Here is a 16,770-nt window from a genome sequence, read left to right on the forward strand (position 1 = left end):
AGAAGGATTTTGAAGTCTCCAGCTATAGTTGTTGATTTATCTCTTACTCCTTTTATTTTTTTTCCATGTTTTCTTCACATATTTCACAACTTTAATGTTTGGTGCACACACATTTAGGATTTCTATGTCTTCTTGGGAGAGTGACATTTTTATCCATTTGTAATGTCCCTCTCTGCCCCTGTTACTTTTCTTTGCTCTGAAGCCTTCTTTATGTGATATTGAGACAGGCACCACTATTTCTTTTGTTTTTTTTTTCTTTAATGCCCCCACACCTATTTTTTGAGTGATATTTGCATGATATATCTTTTTCCATCCTTTTATTTTTGATCTACATATATCATTATTTTGAAGTGAGATTCTTGTAGACAGCATATAGTTGAGTCACATTTTAAAATCCATACTACCAATCTTTGTTTTTAAATAGGTGCACTTAGATCATTTACATTTAACATAATTATTGACATATTAGGGCTTATGTCTGCCATTTATTTTTAATTCCTGTTTGTTCTCTCTGTTTTTCATTTCTGTTTTTCTTCTGCCTTTCTGTCGGATATTAGAGCATATTTTTAGAATTCCATTTTGATTTATCCATGTTTTTGTACCTTTTAAGTTGTTGCTCTGGGTATTATGTGACAAATAGATTAATTATCACAGTCTACTGGTATCAACTTTCACCCATTCAAAGGATGTACAGAAGCCTTATCTCCCTATCCTTCTAGCCTATATACTGTCTTAAATATTTCCTCTACACACATTTCAGACTATCAGTGTTACAATTTTTGTTTCAACCAGCAAACACAATTTAGAAAGCTCATGAGCTGGAAGAAAATGTACTGCACTTACCTATAATTTTAGTCTTTTTGCTGTTCTTGCCTCCTTCCTCATGTTTTGTCACTTCCCTTTGGTTCAGAGAACTCCCTTTAGACATTCTCTTATGATAGTCTTATTTGCTAGTGACAAATCCTTTCTTTCTCTTCATCTGATAATGTCTTGATTTTCCTTGCATTCTTGAAGGATATTTTCACTGGATATAGGATTCTAGATTGATGGTTCTTTTCTTGCAGCAATTAAAAAATGTTGTGCCACTAACTTTGGGCCTTATGATTTCCAATGAAAAATTCACTGTCATTTAAGCTGCTTGTCCTCTACTGTGTTTCTCTCTGGCTTTCAATATTTTTTTGTTCTCTATCTTTAGTTTTCAGAGGTTTGATTATAATATGTCTTGGTGTGGATTTCTTTGGGTTTATCTTGTTTGGGATACACTCAGCTTCTTTAATTTGTAAGCTTATGTCTTTTGCCAAATTTATAAAGTTTTTACCCATTATTACTCTAAATATCTTTTTAGCCTCATTTTCTTTTTTTTCTCCTTGTGGGACTCATAACATAAATTTTAGATCTTTTGTTGTAATTCCACAGGCTCCTGAGGCTCTGTTCATTTTTTTTATTATTTATTTATTTAGTTAGTTAGTTATTTTTGAAACTGAGTCTTGTTCTGTCGCCCAGGCTGGAATGCAGTGGCACGATCTAGGCTCACTGCAACCTCCACTTCCTGGGTTCAAGTGATTCTCCTGCTTCAGCCTCCTGAGTAGCTGGGAATACAGGCACACACCACCATGCCTGGCTAATTTTTGTGTTTTTAGTAGAGATGGGTTTCACCACGTTGGTCAGGCTTGTCTCAAATTCCTGTCCCTGAGTGATCTGCCCGCCTTGGCCTCCCAAAGTGCTGGGATTACAGGAGCGGGCCACCACGCCTGGCCATAATTTTTTTTTTTTTTAATTTTCTGTCTGTTGTTCAGATTAGGTCATTTCTATTGTTCATTCTTCCAGTTCACTGATTCTTTTCTCTGTCTCCTCCATTCTGCTCTTGAACCCATCCAGTCAGTTTTTTTCTAACATTTAAGCAAAATGTTTTATTGACTTTAGGTAAGCTGGGAATAATTGCCTACCTTTATGCTTTAAGGCATTTTACTTCATTGTAAAAAAAAAAAAAAAAACACACAAAGATAAATGTTAGATACTTCTGGCTTTCATGTGTTTGAGGCTCTGGGCTGAGAGAATGTTCAGCCCTTTCCTATAATATGTGCTTCTGTATTACAACTCATCAACCAAAGGTGTATGTTCCAAATTTCCACTTGTTGCCATTAACAAGTAGAAGTTTGTTTCTAGCCAGAAGCAAACTTCTTTGCAGAATTGATGATGACAGCACTAGCCAACCAACTAATCTACTGAAGGACTGGTGATATTGGCTTGTAAGAACCAGTAACTACAGCCTGGGGCCTGACTTCTTCTATGAAACCCTCAGAAGACTTCACTTATATTTGGTATCCAGCTTTCAGTTTGTTCTTGGCAGCCTGGACATTGAAAAGCTTTTCTTGAGCAATTATTTCCACTTGGTTATAGGCAGCCTTGATAACATCTCCAGCAGCTGCAGCCTGGAAGACAATGTACATCCTAAAGAGTCCAAAATTGGAGTAACTAGCATTAAAAACAGAAATAGCAAGTGGCTGGTGAATTGCCTTGGCAATAGCCTGCCATAGATAGCTGGTGGCATCACTGTGCCCCTTGGCATATGGTGTCCCTCTTGATATGCTGAAAAACACTAAATGCATTTGCTGTGCCCTTCTTGTGGCAGCACTTTCTGCTACAAGAGCAAGCATGGACAAGACTGTCTCCATTTTGTTCCTGAATTTCACCTCCACAGTATTTGGCTTTTGTACCAGACAAAAGAAACCCACCCCTCCTGTTGAGAAACTATTCAGCAACTTGCTTTAGAACAGGGTGACTCACACCAAGTCCAACCAAGCCATTCTTGCACTTGTGAAGTGGTTCTAAACATAGTAATGTAACTCTTCCCATGTCACTTTTCCAATCCTATAGCCAGGACAATACAAGGAATTAGCCAAGGCATCCCAATAAGCTTCAGTATGCAAATTTTCAATGACATGTGCCTGTGGATTCTGAAAATTCACAGCTCTGTCTATCCTTAGCTGAGACTGAAGGCATCTACTTCCCAATGACCAAATCCTGATGCTGTGGCGACACTGAGCAGGAACTCCATTAGAATATCAATATCACTCTGCAGACATTCCATGATGTAAGCTATGTTTTCTCTTGTTGCAATTACACTTAATTTACCACCAGCTTCTTCAATGTCATGGGCTATCTTGAAAAATGAAGCTCCTTTCGTAGTCAAACTGGATGCAAGACACAGCAAATGAGAAGTTACTAAATTGTTGGAGTCCTCATAGCTACTGCCTGCTTTAATGAACAAACCAATTCTTGATGCAGGGCATAGTTTTCCAAAGGAGAAATCATAAAACCATTTGGAAATTTGATGATCTCAAGGTCCTGATGATGTGGAGCCACTCCTGTGGGGGTAGCTGTGGCTTTAACTTTGGGGGCAACTTTGAGGGAATAAAGTCTCAAAAAGAGGGAATAAAGTCTCAAGATTGTTCGTGACCCATAGTAACTTCTGGCTTAAAGGACCATTCAGCAAGTTTTTAAATGTATTTTCTATAATTTCCATGTAGTTCTTTATATTTTCTATTTCTTATTTAAAACCTCTATTTTAGCTCGTTTCCTTTGACACTGCTCTGGCAGGGAAAGGGGTGGCACTGCCTCATTACTGCCAGGTAGGGGTAGAAGTCCATTATCCACTTGGTCTCCATTGATACCCAAAGTGGGGAGAGGCTCCTGTTACTGCTGGTGAGGGTGGGAGTCCCCACTAGGTTTCTGCTAATACTGTCCTGGTGGCTTGCTACTATTCCCATGCAGCCTCCACTGATACTACATTACTTTTGGGTGGTGGCAAATGTCCTGCCTCTCCACTAGCCCTCCTGCTCTAAAACAACCTGAGTAGGGAGTGGGAGGGAAGCTTTGTTACTGCTAGGTGGGAGCTGAAGTCCAGACTTGCCACATTGTCCCACTGATGCTACAGGGAGGAGGAAGCGGGCCACATTACTGCCTGATAGGGATGAAAGCCCCAGCTCCCTACCTGGCCTTCGCTGATACCATCCTGCTACAGGAGTGAAGAGAGATTTGAAGGCCTCAATATAGCCTGTCGAGGGTGGAAGTCTTGCTCCCAATGGGCCTTTAGCAGCATGGGTGGGTGTGGGGCCATAGCTGTCTCTGTACTGCTTGGCTAGAGTGGAGTATTTGAGGTCCAAAAGTTTTCTGTCTTTCTAGCCCTTTGGTTAGAAAGAGCAGACTTTTGTTGGAAGTATTTTTTTGTGTTTACCTGTTGTATTTCCAGGTTCCTAGCTTCTCCAGCACAGTCTGGGATGTGTGAGACACAGAGAAAATCCAGTGATGTTACTACCGTATGGTTTCTTGGGTCCCAATGTCTCTAGCTAATCTGCTCCACCTTTTGGAGTTTTCTTATTTGTTTTAGATCAGGGATTTAGTCATATTTAATAGGAGAAATATGGAAAAATACTTCTACTCTATCTTCCTGGAAGTTCCTGTTTGTTTTTTATGTCCTTTTCCTCTGGCTAGACCGTAAGAGACTTACGAAACAAACACTTACACATTCTACTAAACTCAATGTCCAACGTTTGTGAACTTCTTGAATATTGCTTGTTCATTTCCACCCCCAGTCACTGACTGAATCTCCCTGCTGTCTGTCTACAATGCCAATGAGCTTCTGGTTAACTTCTTCTCATGCATGCTTAGGCAACAACTTCCCAGTTTTACTACACTTGCCCATCCCTAGTTTTGTTGTTGCTTAATCCCTTGGCCTAGTGCCACCATACTCCTCCAGCAGAGCAACCAATTCTTACATTATAGGATAGCACATATCCACTAAAAACAGTTCATGCCACACCAACCACATTTCCCTTTGTCAACAAAATTACTTGATAGATAATTCCAGGAATGCCTGATGAAGCTGATTGACAACAAGATATTTGGCAGACTCTCTGCTGCCTATACATACCTTAGCATGTGGAACTCAAGTATTGAGAGGTCCATTTAATTGGATTGAATTGGGTTGGATAGGATTGGATTGAATCCTGTGGGATGGCTAGGCTAAATTAGAAATGAAGACTAGTTTAACAGCAGTATCCAAGGATAGTTGACTAATGAGTTAATTTTACTCTCAAAGACAGTCTTTAGTAGTAAGCTGTAATGCATTATATCAAACTATTTTCCAGTCAATGATTTATCAGTTACTTGAATAAGGATGCTAAAGATGTGCCTTATTGAAATGGCAATTAGCACAAAGTTGGGAATGAAATCTAATTAGTTAAATAACAGAATCACATAAAAAAGGACTTGAATAAATGTAGCATCCTACCATGTTCCTGGATAGAAAGACTGCTATCATAAAGATATTCATTCTCCTCAAGTTAAATTATAAACTCAATGCAATTCAACAGGATTTTAAAAAACTAGACAAAGTGATTCCAAGTTTACGTGGAAAATAAAATGTGAGGTACCAAACAATATTTGAAAAAGAAAGAGAATAAAATCTCATCCTTCCAGATACCACAATGTATTATAAAGCAATAGTAATTAACATGAGGGCAGAAATGAGCAAGCAAGTGAACAGAATAAAACAGATAGTCACAGGAAACTGATATATTTATAGGTGCTTTGCGTATAATGAAGATGGTCCTTCAAATCAGTTGGGAAAAGATGGGTTATTCAATAAATGGTGTTGGGTAAAATTGGTTATACATTGGTGAGAAATAAAGTGAAACTCCTACTTTGTATCATATGCGAAAAATAGATTCCAGACAGATGAAATATTTAAATGTAAAAAATAAAATTCTAAAACTACTAGAAAAAAAAGAAGAATATTTTTATTCCTTTGAAATAGAAAAGGTCTTACTAAGCAAAACACAGAAGTAATAAATGAATAAATGAAGACAAATATGATAAAAATAAGTTAAAAATATAAGCAATCTTTCTTTGTTTTTTTTTTCACCTTTCCTAGAAAAAAATATATAGGCAACTTGTTAAGCAAGGTAGATTACAAGAAAATATTTACAACATTTAACAGGCCACAGATTATTATCCAGCCTCATCTGATAAGAAAACTTCAACATAAAGATATCTGTTTTTTGTCTTATAAGGTTCCTCAAAGTGAGCCAATCACTTCTTAAGCTGAACAAAAAACAAAACAGAAGTGATCTTTTCCAATAATGAAAACAAACATTGACAGAGCAGCTGTAGGATCCTTTCAGGCAAATTATGAAAAGGTGCTCTTTCTCAGAAACCACAGTTACCATTCAGCTTTGTGACCAGAGGTTTGACTGTACCCTAGTCCCTACTAGCAACCCAACCACATAACCATCTTCAAAGGTCCTGAATGACTGTGTTGTACTTAATGTCAGATGATCTATCTCCCATTTTTGTCCTAAGGATTTTCCAAGATAATATATTTCTGCATTTGTTTTGCTTTTACTTCACTCCAAATTGAAATCTATTTGTGGGATAAGACTAAAGAAATGCTTATAGGAAAATTGATAGCACCAAATTCCTATATTAAAAAATGAAAAAGGTTTCAAATCAATGACCTCAGCTTTTACTTTAAGAAAATAGAAAAAGCAGGATAAGCTAAAGCCAAAGTAAACAGAAGAAAGGAAATTATAAAGATAAGAGCAGAAATCAATGAATAGAAAACAAAAGAAAAAAATCAAACCAAACAGCTGATTCTTTAAGCAGATCTATAAAATTGATAAAACTCTAGCCAGATTGATCAAGTAAAAAAGAGAGAAGACACAAATTACCAGTATTAAGAATGAGAGAGGCAATATCACTACAGATCCTACAGATATAAAAAGTATAAGGGCATACTTTGAATAATTTTATGACTATAAATTAGGCAACTTAAAAAAAACAAATTTCTTGAAAGACACAAACAACCAAAGCTCACCTAAAATACTCACAAATTGAATAGTCTTATAGCTATTACAAAATTAAGGCCAGGCGCAGTGTCTCAAGCCTTTAATCCCAGCACTTTGGGAGGGCTAGGAAGGCGGATCACGAGGTCAGGAGTTTGAGACCAGCCTGACTAACATGGTGAAACCCTGTCTCTACTAAAAATACAAAAATTAGCCAGGCTTGGTGGTGCGTGCCTGTAATCCCATCTACTCAGGAGACTGAGGCAGGAGAATTGCTTGAACCCGGGAGGCAAGGTTGTGGTGAGCCGAGATCGCACCACTGCACTTCAGCCTGGGCAACAGAACAAGACTCCGTCTCAAAAAAAAAAAAAAAAATTGTAATTGAAATTATAGTTAAAAGTCTTCCCACAAAGCAAACTCTAGACCCAGATGGCTTCAGTGGTAAATTCTACTGGACAATCAAACAGGAAACAGTAATAATTCTCCACAATGTCTTTCATAAAATTGATGCGGAGGAGATACTCTCCAACTCATTTTATGAAACTAGCATTACCCTGATACCAAAATCATACAGAGACAGTGTAGGAAAACAACAGATCAGTATCCTTCATGAACATAAATGAAGTACAATGCAGTCTTATGCATAAATCAGAGCTTCATTGTTCTACAGATAAGGTAATGTAGGATTGTTGGTTGCCCCTCCAGGTCTGTTAAATTCACCTCCTTCCCCAGAGAGCATCCTTCTTAAGGACAGGGAGCCTCAATATGTCAGTCCTCACAGCACCTCCCTCAGTCTTCAGCACTTACCAGCTCATCACCACAACTGATACCACATTGGATAATTTCATGAATTACTTTAGAGCAAATGCAAGAAAAAAATGGATTTTTATATAGGAGAAGAAGGAGGAAATTCTTGTGGATTTTGTACAGAATAGGGCCAAGGGAAAATTACAGATGTAAAAAGAAAAGTGTGTGAAATAGTATCCTTAGTGCTCACAAATACAATGATTTCATTGTTTTTAAAAATAAAAAATGACAAATGTCTAATGCTTGGTGGTAATGCTTTATTGAATGTGTGTTATACACTGGTTCCTCATTCCTGAAGTTAGAAATAATACCTTCCTCTTTTCATTTGGTTATGTTTGCTGAAACAAATCAAAGGCTGAGATTGAAACACATGCTACTTCAGGTGGATGACCTTACGACTAAGCTCATCACAACAGCACTTACAGCTGAAGACCCCAGAGTCCTACCTAACTTTTCTCACAACCCAGATTTTGGCCATGTAGTTCTGGGCCTTACCATTAAAGCAGACAGAAGTCAGAGGAATGACTCCTTTCCACTTGAAGTGAGCTGCAGGCTTCTAGGAAAGGCAAGATGCACATTTCCCTCCTGTGGAGCATAAAGCCTTTGTAATTCAGGACTTAGGACCCCTATGGATTTGAAATATTATGACATTGGAGCTGGAGTGGTTGGGGACAACACCAGTAGTGTTATAGGCCATGGAATGTCAAAAGAACATGGAACCCTGTTAAAATCATTAAACATCAAAACTCTCCCCTCCTCTGGTGATATGGTTTGGCTGCGTCCCCATCAAAATCTCATCTTGAACTCCCATGTGTTGTGGGAGGCACCCGGTGGGAGGTAATTGAATCATGGGGGCAGGTCTTTCCCATGCTGTTTTCATGATACTGAATAAGTCTCACAAGATCTGATGGTTTTATAAAGGGGAGTTTCCCTGCACAAGCTCTCTTCTCTTGTCTGCCACCATGTGAGACATGCCTTTCACCTTCCGCCATGATTGTGAGGCCTCCCCAACCATGTGGAACTTTTAAGTTCATTAAACCTCTTCCTTTTGTAAATTGCTCAGTCTCAAATATGTCTTTATCAGCAACGTGAAAACAGACTATCTGATTTTCTGTGGGATGTGGATTATGACCATGGACAGAGCATAACTGGGACAGAGCTGGAAAAAATATTAATTAGGTGCTTAAAAATATTTGTTAGAACTATCTTCATGAATGAGAATCAATCCTGTTTCCATGGTGATTCACCAGGCATCAATTCCAAGCATCCATGACTCAGAAAAGTCCTATCTTCTCTTAGTTATCATCCAGGACTCCAAGGAACCATAATTAGCCAACCTGTTCACATTTCCTTTTCATTCACTAGCCTCGAAGTTTCCAGGGGACAGGGACTCTGTCCTATTCATTTCTGTAACCTTACCGCCTGACCCAGAATAGCTGTTCCCTGAAGATTTGGTGGATTATAAATGTGGATGTCTTATTTCTTTGAAAGTGTGAGCTTCAGGTACTGATCACATTATTCCAATTATCAATTTAGTAATTTTCTTCACCATTAAACTGTGAAATTCTTGAGGGAAGAACCTATGACTGATTTATCTCTGTAAACTCATGCCACCAGTATTCAAAATCACACCTAGCACATAGTAAACACTCAATGTTTGTTGAATGACTGAAGGAATGAATGAAAATGAACCTCCTTGCTTCTGACCAGTGGATGAGTTGCTTGGCTGTGTTCCTACAGCCTAGAGCTCATCCCCTAAAGCATCTGAAGTTACCCATTAGTGCAATGGTTCTTGAACGCTGGTATTGATCAGAATCATCTGGATGCCCAGGTTCTCTGAAATAAGATAGGGTCTAGGCATTTGTATTTTTACCAAGGAGGTGTGATGGAGTCAGATGCAAGAAGGCTAGTTGAAGAAACCACATGAGAGTTTAGTGTAGTGTATTAGAAGACTGGTTTGGCTCTGTCGCTAGTGGCTACACCATCTTGATCAAGTCATGCCAGTCTCAGGACCTCATTCAGTCTCTTCAGCTGTAATATGGGTGGGTTGCACCACATAACCAGAAAGATCCCTTCCAGCTCTACCCACTTACAACATGGTCAAATTTGGTCTGATTTTTTAAATTGTAGTACAATATATATGACATAAAATTCACCATTTTAGCCACTTTAAATGTACAATTCTGTGGCATTAACTACATTCACATTGTTGTGCAACCATCACTACCATCTACTTCCAGAACTCTTCATCTTGCAAAACTGAACCTCTGTTGTCATTAGTCACTAACTATTCCTCTCCCCCCCTCCTTCTAGGCCCTGGCAATCACCATTCTACTTTCTGTCGCTATGAATTTGACTACTCTAGGTAACTTATATAAGTGGAATCACAGCATTTGCCCTATTATGACTGGTTTATTTCACTTAGCACAACCTCCTAAGGCTCAATCACATTTTAGCATGTGTCAGAATTTTCTTTGTTTTTAAGGCTGAATAATATTCTGTTGTATCTGTAAATAACATCTTTATTCATTTCTCCATCAACAGACAGTTGAGTTCCTCCCATCTTTTGACTATTGTGAAAAATGCTGCTATGAACCTGAGTGTACAGACATCTGGTTGAGTACTGCTTTCAATTAATTGTTTATATGGATCATATGGTAATTTTATGTTTAATTTTTTTGGAACTGCTACATTGTTTTCCACACTGTACATCATTTTACATTTCCATCAGCAATGCACAAAGGTTCCAATTTCTCCACATTCTTACCAACATTTTTTATTTTCTGTTTCTTATTTATTTATTTATTTATTTATTTATTTATTTATTCTGAGACAGAGTCTCACTCTGTCACCTAGGCTGGAGTGCAGCAGGGTGATCTCAGCTCACTGCAACCTCTGCCTCCCATGTTCAAGTGATTCTCCTCCCTCAGCCTCCCAAGTAAATGGAATTACAGGTGCCCACCACCACGCCCAGGTAATTTTTGCATTTTTTTTAGTAGTGATGAGGTTTCACCATGTTGGTCAGGCTGGTCTTGAACTCCTGACCTCAAGTGATCCACCCACCTCAGCCTCCCAAAGTGCTGGGATTACAGGTATGAGCCACTGCACCCAGGCTATTTTTTGCTTTTTAGATAATAGTCATCCTAGTGGGTATGAAGTGGTATTTCATTGTGGTTTTGATTTATATTTCCCTAATGATCAGTGATATTGAGCATCTTTCAAGTGCTTATTGGCCATTTTCTTCTTTGGAGAAATGTCTATGCAAGTCCTTTGCTCATTTTTTAATCCAGTTGCTTTTTGTTATTCTTTTTGATTTGAAAGTGTTCTTTATACCTCTTGTATACTAATCCCTTATCAGATATGATTTATAAATATTTTCTTCCTTTCCATGGATTGCCCTTTTTACTCTGTTGATAGTGTTCTTTGATACAAAATAATTTTTAATTTGGATGAAGCCCAATTAATCTATTTTTGTTTCTTTTGTTGCCTGTGCTTTTGGTGTCCTAACCAAGAAACTGTTGCCAAATCCAATGTCATAAAGCTTTTTCCCATGCTTCCTTCTAAGAGTTTTGTAGTTACAGCTCTTGTATTTAGGTATTTGACTATTTTGAGTTAATTTTTGTACATCGTATAAAATAAGAATCCAATTTTTATTTTATTTTACTTTTTGTATGTGGATATCCAATTTCCCCACCACCATTCATTGAAAAGACTGTCCTTTCCCTATCGAATGGTCTTGGCACCCTTGTAAAACATAATTTGACCATATATGTGAGGGTTTATTTCTGGGTTGTCTATTCTATTCTATTGGTCCCTATGTCTTTCTTTATTCTAGTACCACCATTTTGCTCATCATAACTTTGTAGTAAGTTTTGAAGTCAGGAATCGTAAGACCTCCAGCTTTGTTCATTTTCAAGGTTGTTTTGGCTATTCAAGGTCCCTTGATAGTCCATATGAATTTCAGGATGGATTTTTCTATTTCTGCAAAAAAAAAAATCATTGAAATTTTTAAACAGATTGCATTAAATCTGTAGATTGTTTTGGGTAGTATTGACATTTAACAACATTAAATCTTCCAATCAATGAACTAGGCTATTTTTATTTATTTTTTCTGTTTCTTTGAGCTACTTTTGTAGTTTTCAGTGTATAAGTTTTTGCTACCTGGTTAGGTATACTTCTAAGTATTTTCTACTTTTTGATGCTATTGCACATTGAATCGTTTTCTTAATTTGGTGGTAGGGGGGATTGTGCATTGTTAGTACATAAAAATGCAACTCATTTTTTGTGTGTTGATTTTGTATCCTGCAGCTTTAACAAATTCATGTTAGTTCTAACAGACTTATTCTATGAATCTTTAGGGTTTTCTACATAAAAGATCATGTCACCTACAAACAGAGATAATTTTACTCCACCCCTTCCCGTTGCAATGCCTTTTATGTCTTTTTCTTGCCTAATTGTTCTGGCTAAGACTTCCACTACCATGTTGAATAGAAGTGGTGAAAGTAGACATCCTTGTCTTGTTCCAGTCTTAGAGCCAAAGCTTTCAGTCTTTCATGGCCTGAAAGACTTTGTAATATGTTCTCAAGGTTAAAGAACTTCAGAAGTTTTCTAAGCAAGAGACCATTTTATTAACTTAATTGGCAGCAATTCTGAGAGATTAGAATGAAAAGATAGAGGATAAGAAGTATCTGGCAGGTATAATATATTGAGTGTGCTGAATATACTTTTAGTTTTGTATAGGTGTTAAAAAATGGCAAAGGAGGCCGGGCATGGTGGCTCACACCTGTAATCCCAGCACTTTGGGAGGCCGAGGCGGGCAGATCATGAGGTCAGGAGATCGAGACCATCCTGGCTAAAACAGTGAAACCCTGTCTCTACTAAAAATACAAAAAATTCACTGGGCGTGGTGGTGGACACCTGTAGTCCCAGCTACTCGGGAGGCTGAGGCAGGAGAATGGTGTGAACCTGGAAGGTGGAGCTTGCAGTGAGCCGAGATCACGCCACTGCACTCCAGCCTGGGCGACAGAGCGAGACTCCGTCTCAAAAGAAAAAAAAATGGCAAAGGAAAGAATGAAAAACAAAGCAAGGTCCCAGAAGAGGCTAAAAATCTTAATCAAAATTGACTGAACATTACTGAATGAAATGGTTTTTCCTTTACTCCAATTAACGACTTCACAAGAAGATTCCAACCTCGTTTATAAGATAAACCCAAAACCAGCACTTAAAACCAGAAGCCTTGAAAGGATGGAGTTTGGGGACCCTTCTCATGTCTATTCCCAGAAGGGGGTCTTCTTCTGGGGTCCTGTCCCCTAAAGAGCTAGGCAAAAAGTATGCTTGCCACATCTGTTGAAAGATAGAAAGTTGGTCTAAAAATACATGAGAGGGAACTGAAACATTTCAGAGAAGGCAAGACTCAGAAGTAAGAAACCAAAAGAGGAAGGTAAAATTCTAGTTACAAAGAAAAGAGGAATGGAAATTAAATTGTCTTACAGAGAAAATCCAGAACTGCCCCCTCTTCCCTTACTACTCCATCAAAAAAGGGGAAAAATAGTCAATGGGAAAGTTTTGAGAAAAATAGATCTCTGCGTTCTTCTGGTTGAGAATTCAGACAACTTGAACTAGAGAGCTGGGTAATTTCTTGACTAAAGGTGTGTTAGATCTGAAAGGGTTTTTCTTAAAATTGTGTTCATCCCTCCCATCTTAGAGAGGAACACAGGATAAGAGACCTCTGGAGCTCCCCCAGGGTCACCGAGCTAATAGGATCAGAGACAAAGCTACAAAGTCATTTTCTGACATCTCTCCAGGGCTCTTTTTTTCTGGACCCCCCATATCAACATGATGTATTTATTACATTGGATTGGCAACTCTCCCTTGAGCTTTCCTCAGTACCAGGTTTACATCTCAGTCTGTGGGTCTCAGAGAAAGTACCCAATCAGCAGCAACATTACCTGGAAACTCATCAGAAGTGCCCCTTCTCAGCCCCACCCCAGATCTATGCAATCAGAAACTCTGGAAATGCAGGCCAGTCCTAACAAGCCCACCAGGGAATTCTGGTGCACTAAGGTTTGAGATCCACTGATCAAAGAAATAATATTCCTTTTCTTCATTATAATAGCATGAATAATAACTAACATGTATTTCACAATTTACAAAAGAGCTTTATGCTCTTGTTAAATTTGAGGATAGTCTTCTCAAAATCTCTGTGAGGCTAGAAAGTCAGATATTGAAACACCTGTTTTATGGGTTCAAAGATAGGTTCAAAAGAGAGTAAATGATTGTTGGGGTGGCAGGTCCAGAGAGGGCAGGATCAAAACTGCAATTGAGTCTTCTGCCTTATAAACCAGCATAGCTACCCCAAGGCACATCACTTCTCAATAAAATGGTGACAACTAGAGTGTCCTTTCAGATCATTCTTAGAAGCATGGAGTGCTAGGCCAATTGTGTAATTGATGAGGAAATAATAATACTAAGACCTCCCATCTTCTACGTCCTTATATACAATCCTGTCAGGTAGAAGCTGAGTCTCAGAGAGAACAAGTTGCCCTCCCAGGACCACCAGGTAAGCTCGGCATAGCTGTGCTTAGAATGTAGGCTGTCTGGCTTCTGGGCTTGCCTGCCCAGGGAGGCTTTGTGGGTTCTACTTGGTCATCCAGATCACTGAGGGGCAGCACTGACTCCTACCCAGCGCTTTTGACTGTACATCTAATACTTTGTACTAAGAAAACCCCTTCTCTTTAGACCAATGGTTTTCAAATCTTGGTGTGCATTGGAATCACCTGGAAAGCTTGTTAAAACACAGATTGTCCCACTCCAAGAGTTTCTGATTCTGTAGGCTGGGGTGGGGACCCATGAAAGTGCATTTCTAACAAGGTCCCAAGTGATGCTGATGCCACCAGTGTGTGGACAACGCTTTGAGTGGTGAAGCTCCGGACACCCTAATTTGCAAGGCTAATCAGGCATATGTGGCAAATGAATAAGAACTGAAATTCTGACTCCAATATCTTCACTGATATTCCTAATCCATAGCATACACACAGTCCCATTCGTTTCCCTTTTAGCTTTTAATCACATTTATCCTTTCTTCCTCTGCCACTGCCTTCTCTCCAGTTAGCTCAAACCAGGTAACACATAACCGCCTCCTAACTCATCCGCCCAGTTGGTTTCTTTGGCTTTAATCTAGACTTCTTATCTCCACCAGATTTGCCTTACCAAAGCACCAATTTCTTAAGGCAGGGTTAGAATTAAAAATCTTCTGTTCCTCCTCATTGCCTAAAACTCCTAAACTTACGATTCAAGGTCTTCCATGACCTTCATGGACCAGTCTAACATTTTAGCCTGTCCTAAGTGACATGCCTCCACCACATACTTCATGCTTTCCACTTTCTTTCTCCATGTCTTTGTTCATGCATTTCCATTTCTTCTACCTGCGATGTCCTCCTTCGCCATCTCTGTAGATTTAAAAATCCTACAGGGCTCATCTCAAATGCCCTTTCCTTCATGAAGCCTTTCATGAAATCCCCATCGAGAAATCCCCATCGAGAGGTTTTCCCTCCTCTCAGCTCTCCAAAACACAGATGTCTGCGTTTGTGGCTATTATCTTACGTTGTTTCGTATTAAAATTTCTCCAGCTTTACATATTTGTCATCCTCTTAAGGACAAACATCTTATTATGGTCAATGTGAAGCTATAGAGGATAATTTAATGAAATATTCCAAGGGCTAGTCATTACACATGACTGATTTATCTCTGTAAACTCATCCACACTCATCCACCTGATTTTGATTGGCCAAGTTAATGAATCAGAGAGGAAAAGATGGTAAAAATATAATAAAAATCTCCTAGGTAGTCTCACATCCCCCAGAGCCCCAGGTAATGAAATGAGGCCCTGAGATAATACTTTATGAACAATAAAACTCCGAGTTCTATTGACAGTGAAGCAAGACCTGAGAGAGAAGGCTAAATTCCCTTGTGTCTAGCTGCCACAATCTTCTGAGAATAATAGCCTTTCTTCCCGTCTGCCTTCTGAATCATAGGCAAATTTTTCTCTTTGGTGATCCCTAATACAGAAAGGGGAGGTCAAATAAAATATATACAAGGAGAAGGATTCTGGGAGACAGAGTTTCTTGATTCCCTTCTGCATGCTCCTCCTCAAAAGCCTTTATGAGTTTACCTTACATTTAAATTCTTTTAAACAAGGCATTATGTGGTCTGGTCTTTTCCAGCTCCACACACCTTCACACTACATTCCCCCCAGCTAATTCTGCTCTGGGAACACTGACCTTCTTTTAGTTCTTTGAACACATTGATTTCTGGTCAAGATGACTCAGTAGCTTCAACCTTTGTTGTGCCCTTCGTGCTGTGAAGATATAGATATATATTAACCACTGCACACCAGAAATCAGAAATAGCACAACAGAGAATAAAGTCATTGAGCCGTCTTCTGAGCTCCAAAAGACAAATTTTCTCCAAAAAGACAAATTCAGCCTCTAAAACAATACCTTAAGGAACCAGAAGTGGAATAGAAAATTAAGGTGGTAAGCAGGGCTAAACCACATGCCTGTTGAGCCCAGGTTTGGAAGAAGGCAATGGCAGGTAGGAATGTGGTTTCTGATGGGTAATAGGTACTGTTTTCATTAATTTTCTGTTGCTTATAACAGAATATCTGAAACTGGGTGCTTTATAAAGAAAAGGAATTTATGTCTTGCAGTTAGGGAAACTGAGAAGTCAAAAGTTGAGGGCTGCAATTGACAAGTGCCTTCTTGCTGGTGGGGATACTCTGCAGAGCCTTGAGGTGGTATCGGGCATACCACCCTTAGTGAGGGGACTGAGCACACTAGGTCAGGTCTTTCTTCCTCCTTTTATAAAGCTATCAGTCCCACTCTCATGATAACCCATTAATCCATTAACTGATTAGCCAATTAATCCATGAATGGATTAATTCATTCATGAGGGCAGAGCCTTCCTGACCCAAACACCTCTTAAAGACTCCACCTCTCAATACTGCCACATGGGGGATTAAATTTCAGCATGAGTTTTTGATGAGACAAATATCCCAATGATAGCAGTTATTAAAAGTACATGCTTGAGAGAAGGGGATTGGAGTCAGCCTCAGTGCTTA

At 38.8% G+C, this 16,770-nt stretch overlaps 1 pseudogene; it reads right to left on the reverse strand.

Moving 5' to 3' along the window:
* Nucleotides 1-1,067: 1,067 nt before the first annotated feature.
* Nucleotides 1,068-15,098, reverse strand: LOC100985322 (cytochrome b-c1 complex subunit 2, mitochondrial-like; annotated as a pseudogene).
* Between the last annotated feature and the right edge of the window lie 1,672 nt (nucleotides 15,099-16,770).

The sequence above is a fragment of the Pan paniscus genome, chromosome 2, assembly GCF_029289425.2.
Source record: "Pan paniscus chromosome 2, NHGRI_mPanPan1-v2.0_pri, whole genome shotgun sequence".
NCBI lineage: Eukaryota > Metazoa > Chordata > Mammalia > Primates > Hominidae > Pan > Pan paniscus.